This window comes from Triticum urartu, chromosome 5A, assembly GCF_056163025.1.
Source record: "Triticum urartu cultivar PI428250 chromosome 5A, HENAU_Tu73, whole genome shotgun sequence".
NCBI lineage: Eukaryota > Viridiplantae > Streptophyta > Magnoliopsida > Poales > Poaceae > Triticum > Triticum urartu.
This window is the reverse complement of record NC_141877.1, coordinates 225,225,604-225,252,772: the sequence shown is the minus strand read 5'-3', so window position 1 is coordinate 225,252,772 and position 27,169 is coordinate 225,225,604.

Below are 27,169 nucleotides of genomic sequence, written 5' to 3'. Positions count from 1 at the left end.
TAGGTAAACATGTTTTCCCCTCCGACCATATTATGCTGGAATCACAAGGATTGGATTAGATACTAGACATGGATTGGCTATCGATGTATGGGGGAAACATCGATTGCGCGAGCAAGTCAATTCTTCTCACCACCCCAGAAGGGAAAAGGATCAAGTATGTGTCTAGGCATGCGCCAAGGAGGACCCAAGTAAATTCACTCTCGGGAGTTGTTCAGGAGGAAGTGCCAGTTGTGTAGGATTATCTCGATGTATTTCCAGAGGAATTACCAGGCATGCCACCAAACCGAGATATAGAATTTTTGATAGAGCTGTTACCAGGCACCAGACCAATATCGAAGAGACCGTATCGGATGCCCGCAAATGATCTGGAGGAAATTAAGAAGCAAATTAAGGAGTTATTGGAGAAAGGTTATATTCAACCAAGTTCATCACCATAGGGAGCCCAGTGCTCTTAGTTGAGAAGAAGGATGGATCTTTAAGAATGGTTGTTGATTATCGTGCACTGAATGAGGTGACTATCAAAAAAGAAATACCCACTACCGATGATCAATGATTTGTTTGACCAGCTGCAAGTAGCTAAAGTATTCTCCAAGATCGATCTTTGATCAGGATACCACCAGGTAAAGATTGGAGAACATGATATACCTAAGACAGCTTTTACCATAAGGTACGGGCTATATGAGTACACGATCACGTGTTTTGGTTTGACTAACGCCACTTCCTACTTTATGAGTATGATGAATAAGGTATTCATGGAGTTCTTGGATAAGTTTGTGGTGGTGTTCATTGACGATATATTGGTGTACTCGAAGAATGAAGAAGAACACAAGGAACACTTGCGCTTGGTTCTCGAGAAGCTCAAGGAACATCAATTATATGCCAAGTTCAACAAATGTGTGTTTTGGTTGAAGGAAGTTGGATTTCTCGGACATGTTATATCAGGATAAGGTATAGCAGTAGAACCTTCCAAGGTTCAGTCTGTCACTGAGTTGTTGGCACCCACCTCAGTTGGAGAGATACGTAGTTTTCTTGGACTCACAGGATATTATCGGAGATTCATTGAGAATTTTTCCAAGATCGCGAAGCCCATGATGGAGTTATGAAATAAGGACACCAAGTTTAAATGGACCGAGGAATGTGAGGACAGTTTTCAGGAGTTGAAGAAACGTTTAGTTACGGCCCCAGTGCTAATTCTTCGGGATATATGCAAGGATTTCCAAGTATATTGCGACGCTTCTTGCCAAGGACTTGGAGGTGTACTTATGCAAGACGAAAGAGTTTTTTCATATGCCTCATGTCAGCTTCGACCTCATGAGTTGAATTATGCCATGCATGATTTGGAATTAGCGTCCATAGTGCATGTGCTCAAGACCTGGAGACATTTTCTCATTGGAAACCGTTGTGATGTAGACATGAATCATAAGAGTTTGAATTGCATTTTTACGCAGAATGAGTTGAATCTCAGGCAGAGGAGATGGTTGGAGCTCATAAAGGATTATGATATGAAGTTGCATTATCTTCCAGGAAAGGCCAATGTAGTAGCAGACGCTTTGAGCCGCAAGAGTTATGTTAATACTCTCATAACCGGAGGATTACCGGAGGAGTTAGCCGACAATCTTAGAGAACTTCGAATGGAGATAGTTCCAAGAGGTTTTCTTGCAGCGTTGGAAGTTCAGTCCATGTTGTTGGGAAAGATTCGAGAAGCCCAGAATACTGATAAGGCGATTGCGGAGATAAAGGAGAAGATGAATAAAGGAAAGGCCAAAGATTTTCATGAGGATGAATACGAAATATTATGGTTTGAGTATCGTATTTATGTGCCCAATGATTCAGAGATCAGGAAGTTAATACTTCAGGAGGCTCATAACTCGCTGTGCTTGATTCACCCAGGAAACACCAAGATGTATTTTGATTTGAAGGAATGTTTCTGGTGGACAAGTATGAAGAAGGATATAGCTGAGTATGTGGCCGTATGTGATGTATGTCAGAGAGTTAAGGCAGAGAACCAGAAGCCAACAGGATTACATTAGCCTTTGCGAATACCCGTATGGAAGTGGGATAAGCTTGGCATGGATTTCATCACCGGATTACCCAGGACACGATCGGGATATGATTCCATTTGGGTAGTAGTTGATCGCTTGAAAAAAGTGGCTCACTTTATCCCTGTGAAAACCACTTATCCGAGCGCGAAGTTGGCCAAGATATATATGACCAGGATCATATGTCTACATGGAGTTCTGAGGACCATCGTATCAGATAGAGGAACGTAGTTTACCTCGAATTCTTGGAATTAATTACACCAGACTTTGTGTACCAGGCTAGATTTTAGTACAGCCTTTCATCCGCAGATGGATGGACAGACTGAGAGAGTCAACCAGATTCTGGAGGACGTGTTGAGAGCTTGTGCGCTAGATTATGGATCTAGCTTGGATGATAATTTGCCTTACGCAGAGTTCTCATATAACAACAACTACCAAGCTAGTTTGAACATGGCCCTTTCGAAGCTTTGTATAGAAGGAGGTGCAAGACACCATTGATGTGGAATGAAATTGGAGACCGACAGAGAGTCTGAAGAGAAGGTTAAGTTGATTCGTGATAGACTGAAGGTAGCTCAGTCTAGGCAGAAGAGTTATGCTGACACTAAATGCAAGGAGGTAGCCTATGAAATCGGAGATAGAGCATATCTCCGTGTGTCCCCACTTCAAGGAGTTAAACGATTTGGAGTCAAAGGAAAGCTAACCCCACGATTTGTAGGACCATACCGAGTTTTGGAACGTATGGGAGAAGTTGCCTACAAATTGGAGTTACCCGAAGGTTTGTCAGGAGTTCATGATGTGTTTCACGTTTCCTAGTTAAAGAAGTGCCATGCAGAGATGGCCGATATTCCTCTGAGAGATACAGTGGCCCTGGAAGCAAATTAGTTGGAGAGTGACCTAACCTATGAGGAGAAACCCGTCAAGATTCTCGAGTTTTCCAACCGAGTTACACGCAGCAAGGTCATCAAGTTTTGCAAAGTTCACTGGAGTCACCATACCGAGGAAGAAGCCACCTAGGAGCGAGAAGAAGACCTACGGAAAGACCACCAACACCTTTTTGCTAGCCAACCCGAATCTCGAGGGCGAGATTCATCTTAAGGGGGGTAGGTTTGTAATAGCCCAATTTTCAATTTGGATGTTAACCATTAGGTCATCATATCCATCCATGATTTGTGCATTTTCGAATTGGTTTATTTGGACATTTTGATCCTAGAGACTTTAAGCAACTCAAGGACCGTTTGAAAGAGTTGGAGCTTTTCCCAAAAATCCATTTTTGAATTTTCAAATTTGGTAAGTTGGATCAAGGTGATTTTTATTTGAAATTATTTTTCCAATTATTTCAAAATAAATAAAATAATGAGAGAAGATAATATGACTTCTTCAAAACAGCTAAGAAATAATGGAAATACAATCTTTAATAAAAATATATTTATTTGAATTTTTATTTGAGATTTTATTTGGTTAAATTAGGGAAAAATGTGCATTTTAAAAATTGCATTTAGCCCAGAAAAATGTTCACTTTGTCCTAAATATTAGGAGAGGACGGTGAAAATTATTTTTGGAATTTTAGTATTTTTATTTTATTTTATTTGGAATTGTTCTTGGCGGCAAAATTTATTTTAAAAAAACTCGCGCGTGCCAACTAGGCCAGCCCAGCCGAAGCCAGGCCAAGGCCTAGCCGCCGACCGCCTTCCCCACGCGCCGCCCGTTTCCTCGCCGGACTCTGGCTAGGAGTCCGGGTCGGAGCCGCCTCCGCTCGCCCTTGCTCCAAGTCGGCCACCCCCGGGCCTTTAAAAGCCAACCCCGCCGCCCCCTCCTCGTCACAAATCGCCGCCGCCCCAAGCCGCCACCGCCGCCCGCATCGCGCCTCCGCCGCTGTCCCCGTTGCCGCTCGTGCCGCCACCTTGCCTCGCTGCCCCACGCACCTCTCGCCGCCCCGGGTCGCTGCTGCCGCGCCACCCCGCCTCGCCGGAGTTGCCGCCGCCGGTTATTTTTCCCGAGCCGGTAAAACAGCCGTAAACCGCCCTAGTTGTTTTAGTTTTTGTTTTTTAGATCGGTTTATTTATTAGGTTAAGTTAATTAGCGAACGTTCATTCATTTAGATCTTTTAGTGAATGTTTTCGTTTGTTAGATTCTGTTAGCGAATGTTCGTTCGTTAGAATTTTCTTTATAGTTTTATTTTTCGGCCAGGGACCTATCCACAATTAGTTTTTTTACAGATTAGTCCCTGATCTTTAAACCCTCACTACTTTTTGCTTGTTTATCCAAATCCAACGAAACCAATGCCAATTTCTTCGTATTGTTCCCCTCTGTCCATAAAAACGACTTGAACATGTTTTTGGAAATTTAAAATTTGGTTTCATGCAGATTTGAATTTGAACTTCTATTGATCGTAGTTTGTGTTTCGTAGCTCCGATTCGATTGACTCTTTTTGCAAATCGAAGCTCTTCACTTGTACTTTCTGTTTATATCTTTTTCCTCTGGTTTAACCTTTGCATATTATGTTTGAGTGGTTACGTATGTTATTTTTTGTTTACGATAGAGTTTCCGGAGTGCGAGGCTTGCTACTACGAATCTCTAGGGTTTTTTGATCATCAGCAAGGCAAGTAACACTTTGATCATATCCCTTTATTACCCAGTTTTTATGCATTAGACTCAGTCCTCAAACATTGCATGAGTAGGTTTGTGAACATGTGGGTGTGGTTAAGTAGTTGATGAGGTAGGAACCTATTGTCTTTTATCAACCCCTGGTATTATACGTTATGCTCATATTGCTATGCTATGCTCGTAGACGTGGTTTTGGGTATGAGAGATTCATGAAACCTGTGAGAGTAATATTATCTAAGGGAAACATAAGGTGGCTACTTTAAAACACATCTGGGTGGATTGTTTGTGGGCACCTGGGAATCCAGTGTTGTCCTAGGAGATCTCGGGAATCTGTGTGATCATCCTATGGAATGCCACCCAGGCTCAAAGGGATCATAAGATTATTCATGCTAGAAACTTCCATGTGCAGCCACATGACATTATGGGCTCTGGCATAGTTGAGTAAGTTGTGGGAATCCTTTCCATGATGGGCTAGCAGATGCAGGGGAATTGTAGGTGTACCGGCCTATCTATCTGTTAAGGGGACCTCTTCAGAAAGACTATGTCTCGGTCATCCATTTCTCAAACATCCTGAAGTGAGAGAAACTTAACGGAGGAGATCGAGTCCTATGGGGAAAAGTTCTCAAACCTCTGTAGAGTGTACAAACTAATCATGATTAGCCGTGTCCCCGGTTATGGACATCTTGAGTATCTCGTACTTGAATTATTGTTTGATCTCATCACTATACTTAATGAATATGTTGGGTTATTAATTTTTATTTTGGGATTGAGTTGGGGGTACCTTCTCAATAATGACATAAACTTTATAGTTAAGTAAAATCTATTCCTTTGTTGTAGGAAAAATTTAGCTTTCAGCAAATGATAACCATAGAGCCTCCACCAGCCAAATATGCATGTAGTGATAGCTGTTATTTGTTCATTGCTCTATAGTGTTATCTTGCCAGCATATTCCATTTTCTGACCTACACGGCTACACCCAATCATGTTGAAGAGTTTTCAGACGAAGAGTAAGGTGCGATAGGTCGTTGTCGTGAACTCAATTTTGTCATGGAGTTGGATGGACTCATTTATCTTCGAGGCTTCCACAATTATCTTAATTAGATGGCCTTCAGCCATATTATTGTAATAATTGCTCTATTTGAGACACTTGAAATAATAAGTGTGTAATTGAACTCTGTTATAAATCCTCGAGTATTGTGTGTGTCAGCAATATTGATCCATGGATGACACTTGAGCACAAAGACTACAGTCCATTGGGATCAGGTCGCTACATGGGATGACCCACACATTTATAACGAAGGAGTAGGTGGTGTTATTAGACATTGTGCACCTGCACATGAATAGGAACATATCCTAGGCAAGTGCCACTATGAGTATTATGGAGGACACCATGCTGGAGATAGAACTGCAAACAAGGTATTGCAATATGGTTCTTATTGGGCTACTCTCTTCAAGGATGCTCATAAGTTTGTCTTGTCATGTGATGAATGCCAGAGAATCAGCAATATTAGTACACGTCGGGAAATACCTATGAATTATTCACTTGTTATTGAACCATTTGATGTTTGGGGCTTTGATATATGGGACCTTTTCCTTCGTCTAATGTGTATACACATATTTTAGTTGCTGTTGATTATGTTACTAAGTGGGTAGAAACTATTCCAACTAGTAGTGTGTCGCGGGATATCCGCGGCCACCTATGGGACCAGGAGGCCCCTTGGTGGTTTGGCAGGGGGACATCGTGTTGCACAAAGAGCAGAACAGCGTATGGCAGCGCGACAGAGAGCACACAAGCAACTTACCCAGGTACGGGCCACCGCGAGGCGTAAAACCCTACTCCTGCTTTGGTGGATTGATGGTGGAATGGAGGTGGTGAAGCATAGTACACTTGCGAGGCAGGGGTTGCCTTAGGGCAGTAGCGACTATGCGCGTATGGGTGTGTGATACATCCCCAACGTATCTATAATTTTTTATTGTTCCATGCTATTATATTATCAACCTTGGATGTTTTATATGCATTTATATGCTATTTTATATGAGTTTTGGGACTAACCTATTAACCTAGAGCCCAGTGCCAGTTTCTGTTTTTTCCTTGTTTTTGAGTATCACACAAAAGGAAAACCAAACGGAGTCCAATTGACCTGAAACTTCATGGAACTTACTTTTGGACCAGAAGAAGGCCATGGAGTAAAAGAGTTGGGCCAGAAGAGTCCCGGGCTGCCCACGAGGGTAGGGGACGCGCCCACCCCCCTGGGCGCGCCTCCCTACCTCGTGGACAGCCTGGAGACCCCCCTGACTTGTTCTCGAGGCCAAAACCTCTTATATATACTAAAACTTCCAGAAAGAAACCTAGATCGGGAGTTCCCCGCCGCAAGCCTCTGTAGCCACCGAAATCATATCTAGACCCGTTCTGGCACCCTGCCGGAGTGGGGAATCCCTCTCTGATGGCCATCTTCATCATCCCGGCGCTCTCCATGATGAGGAGGGAGTAGTTCTCCCTTGGGGCTGAGGGTATGTACCAGCAGGTATGTGTTTGATATCTCTCTCTCTCTCTCGTGTTCTTGATTCGGCATGATCTTGATGTATCGCGAGCTTTGCTATTATAGCTGGATCTTATGATGTTTCTCCCCCTCCCCTCTCTTGTGATGAATTGAGTTTTCCCTTTGAAGTTATCTTATCGGATTGAGTCTTTAAGGATTTGAGAACACTTGATGTATGTCTTGCATGTGCTTATCTGTGGTGACAATGGGATATCAAGTGATCCACATGATGTATGTTTTGGGGATCAACTTGCGAGTTCCGTGACCTCGTGAACTTATGCATAGGGGTTGGCACAAGTTTTCATCTTGACTCTCCGGTCGGAACTTGGGGGCACTCTTTGAAGTTCTTTGTGTTCGTTCAATCGATGAATCTGAGATTGTTTGATGCATATCATATAATCATACCCACGGATACTTGAGGTGACATTGGAGTATCTAGGTGACATTAGGGTTTTGGTTGATTTGCGTCTTAAGGTGTTATTCTAGTACAAACTCTAGGATATATTGAATAGAAAGAATAGCTTCATGTTATTTTACTACGGACTCTTGAATAGATCGATCAGAAAGAATAACTTTGAGGTGGTTTCGTACCCTACAATAATCTCTTCATTTGTTCTCCGCTATTAGTGACTTTGGAGTGACTCTTTGCTGCATGTTGAGGGATAGGTTTATGATCCAATTATGTTATTATTGTTGAGAGAACTTGCACAAGTGAAAGTATGAACCCTAGGCCTTGTTTCAATGCATTGCAATACCGTTTTCGCTCACTTTTATCACTTGCTACCTTGCTGTTTTTATATTTTCAGATTACAAAAACATATATCTACCATCTATATTGCACTTGTATCACCATCTCTTCGCCGAACTAGTGCACCTATACAATTTACCATTGTATTGGGTGTGTTGGGGACACAAGAGACTCTTTGTTATTTGGTTGCAGGGTTGTTTGAGAGAGACCATCTTCATCCTATGCCTCCCACGGATTGATAAACCTTAGGTCATCCACTTGAGGGAAATTTTCTACTATCCTACAAAGCTCTGCACTTGGAGGCCCAACAACGTCTACAAGAAGAAGGCTGTGTAGTAGACATCAAGCCCTTTTCTGGCGCCGTTGCCGGGAAGGTAGTGCTTGAAGATATATCTTTATATCTTGCAATCGAATCTTTTTGTTTCTTGTTTTATCGATAGTTTAGTATATAAAATAAAATTAAAAATGGAATTGAGGGTACCTCATATGCTTCATCTTTTTAATATCTTTCATGAAAATAAGGATTCCGATAATTGTGCCAAAGTGTTAGAAGAAGAATGCATTAGAATGTTTTCCACTACATATTTGTATGATGAGCATGATTGCAATGTTGTTAGTATGAATTCCTTGAATATCCATGATGCTAATGATATGCAAATCCACAAGCTTGGGGAAGCTATGTTTGATGAAGATGATATTTTTTGTCCCCCAAGTTTTGATGAGCAAATTTATTTTGATGATAGCATGCCTCCTATTTATGACGATTATATTGATGAAAGTGTGTTTGGAAGAGTGCTAACTTTAGGAAATAATGATCCCACTATTTTGGAGGGTGTTGAATCTTATTGTGATAATTATGAAAGTGGGTTTGGAGAGGTCATGACTTTAGTTAATGTTAATCCCACTATTTTCGAAGAGTGTCAACTTTGCATACTTGTAGATCATGAAAATAATGCTCTATGTGATAGTTATATTGTTGAATTCATTCCTGATGCTGCTGAAAATTATTATGAGGGAGGAATATATGCTTGTAGGAATTGCAATAATATCATGTTTCCTCTCTATGTGCTTAAAATTTTAAATTTATGCTTGTTTTGCCTTCCTATGCTAGTTGATTATTGTTCCCATAAGTTCTTTAATCACAAAATCCCTATGCATAGGAAGAGGGTTAGACTTAAACATGCTAGTCATATTCTTCATGATGCTCTCTTTATGTTTCAATTCTTATCTTCTATGTGAGCAACATTGAAATCATCATGCCTAGCTAGGGGCGTTAAACGATAGCGCTTGTTGGGAGGCAACCCAATTTTTCTTGTTCCTTGCTTTTTGCTCCTATTTAGTAATAAATAATTCATCTAGCCTCTGTAAATATGTGGTTTTATGTTTTAATTAGTATTTTTGCAAGTAGAACCTTTGGGAAGACTTGGGTGAAGTCTTTGTGATATTGCTGTAAAAAATAGAAACTTTAGCGCTCACGAGATTTGCTGCCATTTTGTACTGGAGAGTGCGATTAGGCTGATTATTTTTGAAGATGATTAATAGACAAATTCCTCAGGTCCACCAATTTATTTTAGAATTGTTTGGGTTCCAGGAGCATATGTTTGATACAGATTACTACAGACTGTTCTATTTTTGACAGATTCTATTTTCTATGCGTTGTTTGCTTATTTTAATGAATCTATGAGTAGTATCGGAGGATATGAACCATGGAGAAGTTGGAATATAGTAGATATTACACCAATATGAATTTATAATGAGTTCATAGAAGTACCTAAGTGGTGATTTATTTTCTTATACCAACGGAGCTTCCGAGTTTTCTGTTAAGTTTTGTATTGTGAAGTTTTCAAGTTTTGGGTAAAGATTTGATGGACTATGGAATAAGTGGCAAGAGACTAAGCTTGGGGATGCCCAAGGCACCCCAAGGTAATATTCAAGGACAACCAAGAGCCTAAGCTTGGGGATTCCCTGGAAGGCATCCCCTCTTTCGTCTTCGTTTGTCGGTAACTTTGCTTGGAGCTATATTTTTATTCACCACATGATATGTGTTTTGCTTGGAGCGTCATTTTATGTTCTTTTGTTTCTCTTGCTTCTTGAATAATATACCAAGATCTAAAATTCTTAAATGTTAGAGAGTCTTCACATAGTTGCATAATTATTCAAATACTCATTGATCTTCACTTATATCTTTCAGAGTAGTTTGTCGTTTGCTCTAGTGCATCACTTATATCTTTTTAGGGCACGGTGGTGGTTTTATTTTATAGGAATTATTGATCTCTCATGCTTCACTTATATTATTTTGAGAGTCTTGTAGAACAGCATGGTAATTTTCTTTGGTTTTGAAATTAGTCCTAATATGATAGGCATCCATGATGGGTATAATAAAAACTTTCATATAAAGTGCATTGAATACTATGAGAAGTTTGATACTTGATGATTGTTTTGAGATATGAAGATGGTGATATTACAGTCATGCTAGTTGAGTAGTTGTGAATTTGAGAGATACTTGTGTTAAAGTTTGTGATTCCTGTAGCATGCACGTATGGTGAACTGTTATGTGATGAAGTCGGAGCATGATTTATTTTTTCATTGTCTTCCTTATGAGTGGCGGTCGGGGACGAGCGATGGTCTTTTCCTACCAATCTATCCCCCTAGGATCATACTTGTAGCACTTCCTTTCGATAACTAATAGATTTTTGCAATAAGTATGTGAGTTCTCTATGACTAATGTTGAGTCCATCGATTATACGCACTCTCACCACTACAAAAAAATACACTTCCGTGATGATACGTGTTTGTCACAGTAGGTCGCGTTTTTTGTCATGCATGGACATCCATGACGATTTTATGACAGAATCAAGATAGTCATACTTGTGTTGTCATAGAAGTGTTCCATGACATTACCAAAATTATCATCACGGAAGTGTGCACTTCCATGACGATAAATCGCGCGTCACAGAAGTGCTTTCATCAAGGGTGACCGACACGTGGCATCCACCGTAACGGAACGCCGTTAAGCTATCGGGTTGGTTTTGGTTCCGATAACCCATTAACAGCCCCGACCAATAGGGATTTTCCACGTGTAAAATCATCATTGGCTAGAGGAAACACGTGTCGGCTCATCGTTGGGACAGATGTCATCCACTCATTGGACAGAAGGCGCCTATGATACGTCGACATGTGGCACGGCCCAACAGAGGCCCATTCCTATGAAAAGGCCGGCCCATTTGACTTGGTCAAAAGGTGGCGGGCCGGCCCATGGAAAGCCTGTTAACGGCGTGTTCTCATATAGCCCATTTACAGCCCGCCAACCCAATGCCCGTTACGCCCTATCCGAATTAGGCCCATTAGCATCATCTGGGCCATCCAATATGATTCCAGCCGGTTTTCACTTCTGGCCCATGTATGGCCCATGATGTCTTTCGGCCCATATGAGGCCCTATGTAACTCTTGGCCTATTAACGGCCCGTGGTGAAACTGGCCCGTAATGAACAGTGTATCACTTTACACCCATTAACGGCCCGTGGTGAAACTGGCCCGTAATGAACAGTGTATCACTTTATACCCATTAACAGCCCGTTATTCTGTTGGGACGTTTCCAGCCCATGTTATCTTTCGGCCTTCTCAGAGCCCATTTATTCATGGGCTCATTTCCAGCATTCGTTTACTTACGGCCCATTACTGTCATTTTCTGCTTGTGGGCCAAATTCAGCCCGTGGTTACAGTTGGCCCGTTTGTGGTCCGTTAATACGTTGGGCCGTTTTCATAGCGTCATCAAATACGGCCTATTAACGATGTTCCGTTATGGTCGGCCCATGAACGGACGATTCCAACTCTAGCCCGTTTACGGCCATAATGCGGCCTGTTATTGGCCCATGTTTGGCCAATCGATCATACGGCCTGTATAAGGCCCATTGATGATACGGCCCATAGAAGGCCCATTGTTTCTATGGCCCGTAGAAAGCCCATTGTTTCTATGGCCCGTAGAAGGCCCACTGTTTCTACGGCCCGTAGGAAGCCCAGTGTCATGACAGTAAATATTAGCCCATGGTTATTGTGGCCTAGTTTTAAAAAATAGGTTATTGCAGCCACTAGTAAACCGCGGAAAAAGAACTGCACCGACTACAAGCAAACAAATAAACAAGACAACAAGGATTATGCTAGTCTATCACGGCTATTACACATATTACATCCACTGGGCATCAAAGTTCGCCAGCAGTGCAAATATAGGGAACAAAGCAGCATATAAACGCCGCAGCAAAACAAGTCCAGAACTGAAACCACTTCAGAAGAGTTCAAGAAACAATATCCTGGGTACCCATAATGCTGGCAAGATGCATAGCAAGCTAATTAACTTTCTCTTGTTTGGCGCTTAAATCCTCCAGCGCTTGCTGTTGCACAAGAAAGTACGCATCTGAATTCTGAAGGGACTTCCTCAGTCCTTCGGCTTCTTGCCGCAGCTAAACTAACTGATGCCTTTTAGCTTGTAGCAGAGATTGAAGAAGTCGAAGTGATTCAGGCAGCGAGTTCGAAGAGGTTGTGCCAGCGGTACTTGCCAGTAACTCGAACACTACATCAACGCAGAACTATGGGGTTTTCTCACTGTCTACAAGATCATTTTTATCACCTTTCTTGGAGACCAACAGGGTTGTCTCACTATCTTGAACCTTATCTGCATTACTTTCTCTACCATTGCATAGTGGGGTGCTCTTCTCCAATATTCTGTTTGCATACTACAAGAGAAACAAGCAGACACATCACAGGTTTAGCTTGTAGTATACGAAACTCATTTTGGTAAACCGGTTCAGTAGTAAGGTGGACAGGATAATAGCATGAAACAAACATATATCTATGTACTATGGTCACTATATTGTCCATATCATTCTAGTTTATGTTCCCTAATCAACATAGAGACACAGTTCAACTCATATATTTTTAAGACATAGCAGCATAGACAGAATATAAGTGTGAGAAACTACACAGCATTGGCAGCACTTGTAATGTGCATCACATGAGAACATAACAGTTTATACAACTTAAACTGAAATCAACATAGAGCAAGAAGTTAGAACAACAATCCAGTTAAAGGAATAGGTTTAAAACATACCTGCTGCGCCATTGGAGTTTCAATTGGATCCTTCAAATTCGAAAGTAGTTGGTATGAGTAAATATAGTGATGCAACAGCAAAGGAGTATGGACCATAGCTACGGAATCGGACCTGAGAGCAGTTGCTCTTCTGCTTTAAATGTGGAGTTTGGGTTAGCTGTGGTGGTCTTCGTGCTTTGGGCACTGCAGTAGCTTTACAAACTGCTCGTGTGGGGGTACTCAGTGGTGAACATGGTGCTTTGTCAACTATAAGTGGGTTACTATCCGCTGGGGTTGCGGTTAGATGGGTTGTAGCTGGTTCTCTGCCCAACGGTGTAAGTGGGCAATCTGGAAGAGTCTCGATTATGTGTCATGGGGCTAGTTTGTGGGCCAGTACAACCATGGTTCTATCTGCCTCGACGGGTAGCACTGTCTTTTGTGAAGAACGGGTTTTTGCTCCCTTTGATACTGCCATCACCCCCTCCAATTCAAATGGCTGATAAACAAGAAAGGAAATTGAACGTAAAGACATTGTATGATAGACAGATGTGGTAATTCACATATATGTTGTCTAACCAAATAGGATAGCATGACACAGTTTCACATATAGGATGCCTAACTAAACAGGATAGCATGACACAGTTTCAGATATATGATGGATAACTTAACAGGATATAAGGGTATAATTCAACATATGATGAGTACCTAAACAGGATGACATGACAAAACTATATGATGTCTTTCTAAAATAGGTTGGGATGAAATAATTCACATACATGTTGTCTAAGTATACATGATGGCATGATATAATTGATTCATATACTAAGCAGCTGGCACTCGCATGTATGATCTCTAAACTAAGCAGATATAATTCAATATTGTGCATATGATGTCTAAACTAAGCAATGCAAGACACCATATGCATCATATGAGAAATATAAACATTGCAACTTAGAGCATACACCTTAGGTGGGATATAGGACTGGTCATCTATCTCTGAATCCTCCTCTGAGGAGCTCCCTGTAACCATCAAGATATATGCTTCAACAGGTACCATTGCCTACTCTAAAGACCTTGCTTTCAGGCCAGATTTTTCCATAATCGGCTCAAATGGCTAATACACATGAAGAGTAGTTCAATATACACAGATTGTCGACAAATGGAATACGTAATAAAAAAAAGATGGCATGAGATAATTCACATATATGATGCCTGGCTCCATGGCGGTGCATAATTCACATATATGATAATTGGCTGAAAAACATGGCATTGCATAATTCACATATCTGATATAGAAAGCAAACAGGAGGCATTTACATAAAGCATGTCTAATCTAAGCAGATGGCATGGCAATGCAAGACACCATATGCATGATATGAGCAATATAACCCAGCCAAGTTAGAGCATGCACCTCGGGGGGAATACGACTGGTCATCTCTCTCTGAATTCTCCTCCGAGGAGCTATCTGTAACCAGCAAGAAATTTGCATCGACAGGTAGCACTAACTGCTCAGTGGACCTTGTTTTCACTCCAGATTTTCCCATGACCGACTCAAATGGCTGATGCACAGGAAGAGTAGATGAATGTATAAACATTGTTGACAAATGGAATACATTATGGAAAAAAATATGGCAGGATACAATTCACATATACGATGACTGGCTAAACAGGATGGCATTGCATGATTCACGTATATGATGCCTGGCTAAAGAAGATGGCATTGCATAATTCCCATATACTCCCTCCGTTCCTAAATATTTGTCTTTTTAGAGATTTCAAATGGACTACCACATACGGATGTATATAGACACATTTTAGAGTGTATATTCACTCATTTTGTTCCGTATGTAGTCACTTGTTGAAATCTCTAAAAAGACAAATATTTAGGAATGGTGGGAGTATGATATAGAAACCAAACAGGTGGCATTCACACAAAGAAAATCTAAACTAAGCTAATGACATATAAGATGTATAATGTAAGCAATGCAAGGCGCCATATGCATGATATGACCAACATCAGCATGCCAGGTTTGAGCAAACACCTCAGGTGGTAAACAGGCGTGATCGGCTCCTTCTCAATCTCCATCTGAACAGTTATCTTCCTCTGGAATACAATCTGGAAATGCAGGAGGGGGGCACTTCGCCCACCATGGAGCAGCGTCTGCATGACATTATATTCGCATGCAACAGTCTTCTCTTTTTCTCTACATGTTCAGTACGATTGTGTACAATATCTGACATGCACAATAAAAAATAGTTAGATTTTGTAAGGCCTAAGGGGTGCATGCAAAAATCAAGACTAATGGTAGGAAACGAGTGGATGGATCCAAAACTAATGATAGCAGGTAGATTATAGCTTCAGTTTAAAAAGATAGACAATGGATCATCTATTGTTTGTTGCCCACCCAACATGAACCACATAGAAGACCCCGGATGAACCAGATAGTAGACATATACTATTCATTGCTGGCTCGATATGAGACCCATGGGCAATTCAAAACTCAAGATTGAACGATAAAGTAGAAGGTAATAATAACCGATGTATAACGTAAGCAAACACGAAAGACTGCGACCTCTCTTCCGGAACTGTGTAGTCCTTAGGTTCACCTGCTCAGTCGATGATGGTAATGTAGTTGGCGTGGCTGCCGGCAACGGGGAAGATGATCTAAGGCAGCGAAAGGAAGTCTGCAGGGGGGATCTCTGCTACAGTGAACGCTTCTGTCGATGGTGCACCTCAGGTGGGGTGGATGACGGCACGGAAGGAGCAGGACATAACACACAAAGTTTTCTTTGATGCCTGTCTGAAAATGAAGTAAATCTGTAAGGGCTCCTTAGAATGGGAGGATTCTATAAACGCAGGGACAGGAAAAACACAGGAATAAGATAGGAATGCCCATGCAAAACAGAGCATTTGGAAACATAGGATTTCAGTCAACCTAGGTGTTTGGCTCACATGAATTGGAAGAACAGAGGAATGGAGAAACAAAGTGATGCGACGAGTGTACAACCTCTTTGGCATAGCCTTGTGGACCTCGGCATCATTGGGTTGGACGTGGAGGATGGTGATGATGTTGGTGTGACTATCGGAGGCGGGGAAGAAGATCCGAGGCCTCTGGAAACGGCGCCGAGGGTACTGCTCCGCTGTGACGGACGGTTCCGTCGTTGGAGCAGCTCCGCTAAGGTGTACGGCGACGAGGCTGAAGCATGACAAGACAGACAACATTAATCTGAAGTGGGACCCTAATATCATCTGTAATAGATGATGTAAAATACATCACCAAAAAGTGCTAGATGTAAAACGCATCAGCCGCGCCACGGCCACTCCGACAGATGCTGTAAGTACTGTTCACTCTGAACTTAACTGAAGAAAATGAACTTCACAGTCGAAACTGAATTTTACGGTCGAAACTGATTGAACTAGTAACATAGCATTGCAATAGATGTTTAGGGTGTTCGAGCACTAGTAGTAGAAAAGTAGTGATCTAAATCAGCAGATGCTCGAGCAGGGAACACACTAGAAGAGAGCAAGTCGTGTAGTAGCACCGCGAGCGAGTGCTAAAGAAACAACTCCTGTAGCTGCCGGAGGTCGTGCAATAGCAGCAGCAGCGCAAGCGAGAGCAAGAGCAGAGCAGCAGCACAAACGAAAGCAGGAGCAGTGCAGCAGCGCGGCCGACAACAAGAATAGAGCCGTAGCGCGAGCGAGAGCCGGAGCAGATGCAGCTAGTGCCGTTGTGGAAGTCGCCACCGAGGAAGCAACGACTTGGGGGAGAGACACCGTGGATGATGTGGCAGGCGACGGCGACGTCGATGGAGACACGCCAAGTTTGCTCGGTATCGAGCACCGGCAGCCCCGTGAGATCAAATAAAAGATAAAATGCAGCGGTGAGTGCAGAACCTCCTTGGTGGCGCCGAGTTGGCCTCGACTTCATCGGAGGAATTGGTGAGGGTGCTGCGGTTCTGGTGGGGCAGGTCAAGACGGCGTTGTGGGGATTGAGGTGGCGCGATAGACGAGGTGCACGTCGGGGAAGCTCCTTGGAGGTGGAGGACGGGGCGGCTGATCCGGCGGGACGATGAGATCGACAACGGATCCTCATCTGGTGCGGTGGAGAGGGACGGCGAGCTGTTGCGGTGGACGACGTAGTTGGGGAAGAGTCTCTGGCTGGGCGGCGGTCGGGAGGCCGACGGAGGAGCGTGGGGTTTCGCTGGTTTTGGCGGCCTCGGTGTACGAATGGGGGCGAAGGGGGAGGGGGCAGCCAAGCTTAGGGACGTGCTTGTCCGAAATGTAGGGTAAGTTACCAGCATACCCCCACCGGTTTTGACACCGCGACATGGAGCTTCATTTCCGGCTGAGGGGTAGAAGGGGGATTTCGCGTGTCTGGGCTGCGGGAGCGATTTTGGATGAGGAGGGAGTTCTCGCGCGCGTCCAAATTTTGGAATAACAAGGCACGTCGTGGGTTGAAGAAGCGGGAGTTTCAAAGCAGGAGAGACGAAAGATACTCGAGCTTCAAAATTTCGGGATAACAAGGTGCGGATTCCTTGTTCGGCAGAACAAATTTAACATGTAAAAAAAACAATTCATACAAGACACAAGATAGTCATGTCCCCTTTTACTATATTGCTATAGATGCCATTGAAAAATGTAAAAAAAATCGGGAGAACAAGATTACCCTGCACAGTACCAAATCGATTCGCACTTCCCTCATCAACAACAAAAAACAAATCAATTCCCACCAAAGAAAGAGTAATGTCCCTTTTTATATGATTACGGATGCCATGATCTCGAATTTCAATTTTTGAATCCACGTTATGTTGAATTCGAATATATCGTTAGGTGACCTTGCGGTTTATTATTGATGTAGTCATACATTTTGATCTTCCATCATATATGAACATTTTACTCCACCATGTGAACATATATATTGTCGTCTACCATATGGACTAAATTTGAATCAATTTTCCTTATTTGAATACGATTGTTGTCAAGTTATACAATAATTTAAATATTATCTTGATAACAAAAAACATACATATAGCAGTAATCATATTTCACTATGAACTACATGTACCATACGCTCTCCAATCCAAATATTTGTATCCATTTTATGTTGAATTCAAATCATAGTACATTATTGGTCTAGGTAGCGAGATGTTTGGGATAATCTAAACCCTGTTTTCATATGTATAATTTTTGGGTGAATTGGGACAAGTTTTGGAATAAGCCTCTTGCAAAACTGGAGATTCTCTCAACAAGCCTCGTGATTCTCAAAACTGGAGATTCTCTCAACGCTGCCTCCCCCTGATTTTATTTAAAGAGGCAACAAATAACTATATGAGTGCCCTGTTAAATTTTGGAATTATTTCGAGTTCATTTGGCCTTTTTATACATTAATTGAGTTTCTGGACTTTTAATGTGCATAATCTAAATATGAATTGCATGCACATGCTCCGGTGCACCAAAGTGGTTTGAAAAATCATATGTGTGTCCTTGGTTGAATTTCTAGGTCCCATGGAAGAAATGAGAATGAAATTCAAACATCTGGGCGTCATGACTCGGCCAAGAACATCGAGAAACTTTGATTTTAAATTCATGTAAATTCAAAACTCGCCTGGAAATCATGAAATTTGGCATGGTGTCATGTCATGGCACTAACATGTTGTGGTAAAAAATTGGGCCGATTTGGAAGCTCGTGGTTCTAAGAGGGAACGTGCCACCTTTGAGTGTGAAACGATATACGATGCCCCCCTTGAGTTTCTTAACAAAGGAAACATAGAACTACATTAGTGCCTTGTTAAATTTTGGAATTATTCCGGGTTCGTTTGTCGTTTTTTATACATTAATTGAGTTTCTGGTCATTTAATGTGCATAAGTCAAATTTGAACTACAAGCACATGCTCTCGTGCACCGAAGTTGGTTAAAAAATCACATTTGTGTCCTCGGGTGAATTTCTAGGTCCCATGCAAGAAATGAGAATAAAATTAAAACATCTGGGCATCGTGGCTCGGGCAAGAACATTGAGAAACTTGGTTTTAAAATTCTTGTAAATCCAAAACACGTCTAAAAATCATGAAACTTGGCATGGATGTCATGTCATGGTACTACCATGTTGTGGTAAAAAAATTGGCCGAATAGGAACAGATTTTGGTATATGCTTTTGCAAACCGAAGCTTCTCTCAAGAAGCCTCGTGGTTCTGAGAGGGAATGTGCCACCTTTGAGTGCGAAACGATATACATTGTCCCCCTTGAGTTTATTTACAAAGGCAACATAGAACTACATGAGTGCCCTGTTAAATTTTGGAATTATTCCGGCTTCGTTTGGCCTTATTTACACATTAGTTGATTTTTTGGTCATTTAATGTGCATAATTCAAATTTGAACTACAAGCACATGCTCTCGTGCACCAAAGTTGGTTGAAAAATCACATTTGTGTCCTCGGGTGAATTTCTACTCCCTCCTTCCATCTATATAGGTCCTAATGCATTTTTCGAGGCTAACTTTGACGAAACATTAGAGCAATAATAAATGACATGCAACTTACACAAAGCATACCTTCAATTTTGTATGTCAAAGGAGCTTCCAATATATAATTTTCATAGTATACATCTCATGTGCTATTAATCTTGTCAATAGTCAAAGGCTGTCTTGAAAAACACATTAGGCCCTATATAGATGGAAGGAGGGAGTAGGTCCCATGCAAAAAATGAGAATAAAATTCAAACATCTGGGCATCGTGGCTCGGTCGAGAACATTGAGAAACTTGGTTTTAAAATCATGAAACTTGGCATGGTGTCATGTTATGGTAGTACCATGCCGTGGTAAAAAAATTGGCCGAATAGGAACAAATTTTGGTATAAGTTTATTGCAAATCGGAGCTTGTCTCAAGAAGGCTCGTGGTTCTGGGAGGGAACGTGTCACCTTTGTGTGCATAATTCAAATTTGAAATACAAGCACATGTTCCAGTGCACAAAAGTTGGTTGAAAAATCACATGTGTGTCCTCTGGTAAATTTCTAGGCTCCATGCAAGAAATGGGAATGAAATTCAAAATTCTGGGTGTCGTGGCTGGGTTGGAAACATTGAGAAACTTAATTTTTTAATTCCTATAAATCCAAAACACGGATGAAAATAATGAAACTTGGCTTGGTGCCATGACATGGCACCAACATGCTGTGGTAAATTTGCAGTCCGATTTGCGAAGGCGCACACATTAACAATCAACAAAGTCATTTTGGAACAAGTGTTGTCACGTTACAATCGGAAACACAAGTATTATTGAAACCATGGGCGTTCTACTTACTAGTACCATTTACGTGCCGCCACGCATCCCCATTTTTTGTTAGCTAGGAGGCACCATGAAGGGTAGCTATTTGAGTACGAGAGGCGTGCGATTAGACCCCTGCGCGTGCTTATCGGGAGGAGAGCCCTTTGACCTCCATCTGCCATCCACCTCTCTCCCAAGGTCTCCATTAACGGTGCCCGAGCCTCTATTTAATGGTGTGGCTATGTCTCACTCGACTGAGATTTAAGAGAGCAAAAAGAAAATCTGAAAGCACAGATCTTGATGTAAGATCCGGCGGACCTATATAGCATCTACTGTGACTTATAGCAAGACTGATGAATATATAAGGATGATTAATTTTTTTTTTATCAAAGAAGGGCTTGCCCCTTCCGATTTTCATTACTGAAAACCACCAGAATTCAAAAGAAGTTCAGCACAACTCCAGCCTAACACGAAGGACTAAAAGCTACCAGATTGAAATCGCAACATCACAAGAGGCCGACAAAGGACAAACATCTGCGCTAGAACCCAACATTTCACAACCGACGACACAATCCACATCCTAAACCGATTATTACATCAAAAGAAGCCAGGAAATTAGTCTCCGCAGCGAGCGGCGATGAGCTCTTTCGTGTCCTTAAGATGCTGCTTGAGAACATCCACGGATTCCTCCACCAGCCTTTGGCGCTCGTTGCGGAGCATGTCATTCTCGTCCATAAGTTTCTTCAACAAGGCACTGGTCTCCTCCTGCAGGTCTGCACTTTGGACGATCTTCTCCCTCGGCAGGTCACGCTCGGCCCGGAGCCTCACATTGCCCTCCCTTAGTTGCCGGATGACGCTGGTAGCCTGTTCAAACGAGGCTATCATGTCGTCCTGCAACCTCGCCGAGCTAGAGATCTCATCCATCTGGCTATGGACGATCGCATGCATGCGCCTGTAACAGTCGTCGCCTGCCCGCGAGAAATTTTCCCAGGCCACTGCGGCGCGGCAGGACATCTCTACTGCATTCGTGGCGTGGCGGGACATCTCTGCTACTTCCGCGGCGCGGCTGGACCAGTCTGCTGCATCGACGGCGCGGCGGGACCTCCGTGCTGCTTCAGTGGCACCGCGGGACCTCTATGCTGCTACTTCCGCGTGGCGGGACATGTCGGCTGCTCTCGCAGCGAGGCGGGACATCTCTCATGCTTCCGCTTCCATGCTCGCCTCTCCCTGGTGGCAATCTCTCGACCCAGAACTCACGCTAGCGATGGCAGACGCAATGGAAGGATGTTGAATGACTTGTTTGTTTTTGTGGATGAGGAGTTGAGGAGGAATGTGCAGTCATCTTGGCATACTAGTATTTATAATCAAGTACTAATATGCTCCTAAGTGGGAAACCATTTAGGTTGTGATCGGTGTGAACAGGTTTGCAATTCAATATAGCATGGTGTAATTTGGAATGTGACAAGACGCAAGCTCAAAATTTATTGACGGTTCTAGTTTTGAAGTGCGGCACTATTCCCGGATGGAGTACTTCTTTTTCTACTCCCCCCTTTCCGGTTTTATAGGGCTTATCTCAAAATTTTAGTTTTTCCATTTTATAAGGCTCAATTTGGTTGTCCCCAACACATGTTCAGATTCCAAGGTGCATTAAATCATTGCATGCAAGTATTAAGAGAAAATTGACCAATGCATGTACTTTATGCATGCATGCATTGCAATTAATGCATTAAACCTATCTCTCGGGACTTCTCGCACGCACCATCGTGCCACCCACAAAAACATGTACTCTGAGTTTAATAGTACGTTATACAGGAAGAGAAGAGGTGCACGCACGCACTCGTCCTCTCACACACGTGTCTGTTTTTTCTCGAAAAGGAGGATGATGACCCCCTGCCTCTGCATCTGGGAGTCACACATGCAAATTATTGAAATATATCGAGTGCAGTGCTTTGATGTGTCGCGTCGACTCATACATCAACGAGAAGTTTGGCTGTATGACATATGAATTAACTTCACCTGCCTTTGGCTGTATGACAGGTTGGCCACACACCTGTAGGGCCCACCTGTCATACACGCAAAGGCAGGAGCGTCCCTCCCTCGCCCATGAGCGTGGTGGCTGGCAAGACTAGGAGAAGCTTTCGCTACACGCTCTCCCCCCCCCCCCCCCCCCGCACGTGGTGGACATGCATCAGTTCAATCGGTGTCAGATGGCCAGAAGCATACTATAGTACTCCTCCAGTGCAGTAGTATTCCATCATTGTTCAACTTCCCAAAGAGGCGAAGAGCCAAGCGCAGCCCGGACGCTCGTGTGGCAGTTTCATGTGTATAGTAGTCTAGGATAGCGTGTACCGTGCCTGTAAGCTTAAAATCGTTGGGGTCGGCTCCATGCTATGTGGCCGTCTCGAAGTTTTTTAAAAATAAATTAAAATAGTCTTTTGGCCCTACCCGAAAACTGCCGCGCGTACTGTCCGGGAAAAGCCCCGCCCTCAACTTTTAACTACGCGAAAATAGTTCGAGCTTGTTTGTTCTATATAAATACAGTACTTACTATATGTTTATTCACCCGTGGGGTTGTTAAATGAATGGAGGGGCGGCGAGCACAAGTGAACAATACTTTAGTACTACTAGTAGTAAGTAGGAGTCGTACAGTAGTCACCTTAAATAGAGAGTTTCTTTTCTTTAATGCCACGCACACAAATTAAAACACTTGTTGTGGAGAGAAAAAAGATAATCACTCCACTATATACGGACGTAGGGGCCTGAGCGCTTGCTTTACTAGGGTTGCTCTCTTCATTCTCTCATCCTCTCCAGATATAAACAAGACAGCGGTAGCGACATTTTCTCTCTGCTCACCGCTGGTCACAGATCCGGCCGGATCCCTTCGGCCGGTGTGTTTTGAGGACTAAAAGGTGCATCGTGCCCACAGCTGCCGGAGGGGCCCGATCCTCTGCCTGTGGGTTCTCTCCGACACATGGCAGGCTTGGGAGGTCCTCTGACCCTTCTTCCTCCCTGTCGTATTGTCCGCAGATCCGACCTACCGCCGCCCACATCCCGGTGACCCTCAGGTATAAGTTCTTCGAAAGCAGCCTTGCTCTACTGCCCCAGCTCCCCACGTGTCTGCATGTGTATCTTTTTCTACTCCCATCAGCTCTTCCAAAGCCACCTAATTTTTTAGTATTATTAGAGGTAAAGCTACTTCATGCATTCGAATCTAGGGCTTTGTTCAAACAACGAAGAAAGGGGGGAAAGTTGTAGCATGAATCTAGGACTTGATTCAAAGAGGAAATAATATGGTGAAAGTAGTAGAGATCGGATACCCAACTGGTCTCTTGGTTGAAAAGGGAAATAATGGGAAAACGCAGTACAAACTGGATAAGGAACAAATTTATTATTGGTTGAAAAAAGGATAGAAAGTGGCGGCTGGTGGACAAGTCAACAGAGTATGTCCAGGATTAGATTTGCTGCCATCACATAGTAAAAGGTCTCGAGGATTAGATTTGCTGCCCTCACATAGTAAAAGGTCCTAGGATTAGATTTGCTGCCCTCACATAGTAAAAGGTCTCCAGGATTAGATTCGCTGCCCTCACATAGTACAATGGCACTCCTGCTATTTTCCCCAGTATGATAAGTTGCTCCTTTACGCTGCTGATTGTCCTAGTGTCCCCACGGTCCCATGCCCTTAAACCAACTCTTTAGATGCTGTTGATTTACTGTGTGTGTGGTAAACAAGCAATGCCACTATTAAAGTAATCCCATATTTGAGGAATCTCATTGTTGATCAGAATGCTTCTGGTAACATGAAGCATTGCTGACGTTTTAAAATTTCTACTGTTCTTCCGTGATTGCCATGAACATAATTAAGATGCTTCTTTTCATTTTGTATATGTTTCGTATATTCTTATTGACCAGCAACTGTTTAATTTCTATCTTTTTGTGCAGATAGGGATATCCATTTCTCCTTGTTGCTATTGTGACCTTTTGGTGAACTGCACAAAACACTTTTTTTGGAATGAGTGTCTTGTGCAGTTCAACTAAAATGTCACATGGGCAACATCTCTCAATTTTGGTGGAACTACACAAAATGGTGATTGAAGTTTCCAAAATCTCCGTCAAGTTCTGCTGGTAATCTCGTGCAACATTTATTAGCCTTTGCAAGATGGAGCCGTCATTGTCACCACAATGGCACTTTATTTTAGTGGAACTGCACAAAAGGATAAGAAAATTATAGTTGCACCTTACATGAGCCGGACAACCAACCTTACTGTTCCTCAATTTTAGTGCAACTACTAAAGAAGAACCTGCCAGCTCACAAGAGCAAGTACTTCTTGCTAGCTGAATGATGCAATCTTTGCTTCATTTCAGGTGAATTGCAGAAAAAGGCGCATGAATTGAATCATGGAACTCTTGGCAGACCTCATCCAAGTAGAGCTGGAGGTTGAGTTCAAGGAGGCCGCTATTAAAGCGAAATCATGCTCTCCTGTCTCCTTGTTTGTGCTGTGCAAACAGGAATACTCAACTACAGATGTTGTGACGGTCAAGAGCATTCGCCAAGTTCTTCGATTGTATGACATGGCTAGCCAAGATGGATTTAATCCCGATATTCACTTTATCAAAAGGCTCTAATGGGTTGGTTCTGAATCTTGCAAGCTGGGAATCAGTGAGATGTGTAGGCATCTTTGTTGTACTTATTATTTGGATCTTATTTGTTGGTTCTGAATCTTGCAAGCTGCAAATCAATGAGATGTGTAGGCATCTTTGTTGTACTTATTATTTGGATCTTATTTGTTGGTTCTGAATCTTGCAAGCTGGGAAACATGGCATGATGATGTAGAGGACAACAACCATAACAAACAGTTCAAACATGGTAGTATTATCTTTGTGAAAGTGCGACAAATGTGCTGATCGTGTGCGTCCTGAGAATAATAATTCTCATTGTTGTGCATGTTGATCCCGTGGCATTGATAGAACAAGCGAATGCATTGCTTGTTTTAAGTACAAATTTCTATTAAAGCTAATTAAATTTAAGTAAAGTGACCACTAACTCCTGTTATTACAGTACCAATACAGACCCGCTCGTGAACCGACGTGTGGCCGACGGTGCATCTTCTGCCGGGCGTGCAGCGGAGGAGGGAGGGGTAGTAACTACTGTCGCCTGTAGACACTCAGCTTACTGTTGAATCCAATTCCCCAAGAGCTGAAAAACGAACTGCTGCTGCCGCCTACACACTCGTTCACTCGGAGAGACTCCAATGGTGATCCGAGGGGTGAGCCTGCTGGATATGGACTTCAACAAGGAGTTCCCCTTTGAGTTCGCCATTCAGTCCTATGGCTGCACCAAGTTGAATGTGATGTACACCAACGATACGGACGGGGTGAAGCTCTTCCTCGCCCCGGTCCTATGGCTGCACCATGTTCTGGAGCATTCGCCCGTTTCATCGGCAGCACCGACTGCACCTTCGCTACGGTGGAGAGAAGGAAGAACGCGACGATTCGGCCATCTGGTGCAACAAGCTTGTCGACATCTAGAAGCAATACAAGATGATCAGCAATGGGCAGGAGAAGGACTCCATGGTCGACCTCGCTGTGACCATCATCGACCCCTGATACGCCAACATGAAATAAGACGACTTGAACACGTGGGAGGCACCTCTGAATCTAGCCTACATAACCTACGTGGCCAAGGACGCATACGCATGCTACGACATGTACAGGCAGATCTTGGACATGAGGGCGTGTCTGCTTCCCGTAACCCATGAGTACACGGACAGCCGCAGCGTCATGATCAAGCGTGCCAGGAAGGTCTAGATGTTGTACTTTATCTGTTTATAAGTACCTTTTATCATCTGAGTGTTTCATGCATTAGCCTATGTGTTGTAATTATCTATTTTGTCCGAAATATTTCTTTTAAGAACCCATTAACCTGATTGCTTTTTTAGTGGCTATTTGCTTGTGTATGTAAACTAGTTCACTTGTCCATAAAAAAACTAGGTCACTCGGCTGCCGTGCTTTGAATCTCCTTCCTCCCAACATATTCCCCTCCTCAGGTGGACCCAGCAGGTCTCTGAATTTTCTCCCACTTTCGTTTTCGATGTAAACTGAGTTTTCTCCCAGTACTTTCCCCTAGAGCCAACTCAACTGTCCCACGTCTAGCCTAAAAAATAATAATACCCCACATACTATTAACTCATCAAATTAAAATGATATTTTATTTCGTAAGTTGAAAGTTCTTACAAAATAATAATAATAATTGTTTATATATAACTTGGCAAGTTAACTCCTATTGATTGCATACATAAGCTTACAAAGATTTTACAGACGTGCAATCATGTGTTTATGTTTTTATAACATTTCTCCGTCTTGCCCAACATGATATTTTCACCCAGCCCAGCAAGTCCATGGATTTCAAGAAAAATGCAAATGGGATTTAAACAGGCTGCATAGATGCTCCATCATTATTTCACCCAGCGCACCAAATGGACTAAAAAAACAAATGGACTGACAGCTGGGTCCATGGCCACAGCCCAGTTTTTTTTGTGATTTTCCAAGTAAGTCGCTTTGTCAGGCCTGTTGGGCTACAAATCTTTCAAGACGAGGAGAGCTTTCATTCGGCTGGCCGAGAAAATGGCCCATTAATAATGAGAAATGGGCTGTACATTTTTAAAACACATCAATCCGGCAATTAGTTTCAAATATCTTTTTTTTTCATTTTGAGATTTTAAATTACATTAATTTTTATGTGTGGAGAAGTTGTTGGATTTTATATTGATATACATTTATTTTTAAAATCAGTTTGAATGTGAGTCGAAATTTCGGGATTAAAAACAGTTCAGACCACACCGAAATATGCAAAATTTCGTATAATTTTTTAACCGTGGCCACAATATGGGCTGTAATGCTA